Here is a 1,217-nt window from a genome sequence, read left to right as displayed (position 1 = left end):
GCAGCAGTGTGTACCATCTACAAGATGCCCTGCAGAAACTCACCAAACACCCTCAGGCAGCACCTTCCAAACCCCACGACCCACTTCCATCCAGAAGGACAAGGGGCAGAAGGTACATGGGAACACCAGCCCCCTGCAAGATCCCATCCCGACTCGGAAATATATCCCCGTTCCCTCGGTGCGGCTGGGTGGCAATCCTGGAATTCCTTCCCTAAGGGTCACCCCACAGCACATGGAAAGGGAGGCAGCTCACCCTCCCGACCCCCACCCCCACCTTCTCAAGGGGGCAACTAGGGACGGTCCAGAAAAAGCTCATTGATGGCGTTGAAGCTGGTGCCTTTGGGAAATGTGACCGTGATATGATTGAATTTGGTCATTCACGTGGATGGCAGCCACATTTGAACCCGATAGCAGTTCCTCGGCTCGCGGAGAGGAGAGATAATGGTGTACAGGATCAGTGAGGATGTCTCGGGGAACCTCACTGAAAGAGCTGATGCGCAGCGGGTCAAATTTAACGAACGCTCAGCTCGTGTTGTAGAACAGAGGGACCTGGAGGGGGGGGAGCTCAGGGACATAATTCTATAAAGTTGGTGTCACAGGTAGACAGGGGGGTGAAGAAGCGCTCGCCTTCATCGCTCAGAGCTTTGAGAGTAGGAGTCGGGGACGTCACGTTGAGGTTGTACAGGGGCGTTGGTGAGGCCCCTTCTGGAGCAACTGTGTCCCAGTTTTGTTGTAGGAAGGATGTTATTAAACTGGAGAGGGGGGTTCGGGAGAGATTTACCAGGATGTTGCTGGGTACGGAGGGTGTGAGTTATCAGGAGAGGCTGGGAGTTTTTTTACTGGAGCGTAGGCGGGGGGACCTTACAGAGGTTTATAAAACCATGAGGGGCGTGGATAGGGTTAATGGTGGGTGTCTTTTCCCCCCGGGGTGGGAGGATTGCAAACTGGAAAGCACAGTTTCAAGGTGTGAGAGGGGAAGAGATTTAAAAGGGTCCTGAGGGGCAACTTTTTCACGCAGAGGGAGGTGCGTGTGTGGAACGAGCTGCCAGAGGAAATGGAGGAGGCTGGTACAATTACAGCATTTAAAAGGCGTCTGATAAGGTTCCCCACGGTAGGCTCATTCAGAAAGTAAGGAGGTTTGGGATCCGGGGAAATTTGTCTGTCTGGATCCAGAATTTGCTGTCCAATAGAAGACAGAGGGTGGTAGTAGATGGAAA

The 1,217-nt window shown here is 53.3% G+C and overlaps 1 protein-coding gene across 1 annotated transcript in view; it reads right to left on the bottom strand.

Annotated features, from left to right (window-relative positions):
• The window catches only part of LOC125488204 (rab GTPase-binding effector protein 2-like), a 9,511-nt gene that overhangs the window by 838 nt on the left and 7,456 nt on the right, over positions 1-1,217 (bottom strand). The window lies entirely within an intron of this gene.

This window comes from Rhincodon typus, unplaced genomic scaffold, assembly GCF_021869965.1.
Source record: "Rhincodon typus isolate 14 unplaced genomic scaffold, sRhiTyp1.1 hic_rhity00000062, whole genome shotgun sequence".
NCBI classification, from domain to species: domain Eukaryota; kingdom Metazoa; phylum Chordata; class Chondrichthyes; order Orectolobiformes; family Rhincodontidae; genus Rhincodon; species Rhincodon typus.
Note: the sequence above shows the minus strand (reverse complement) of the source record. Positions and strands in the feature narration are given on the sequence as shown.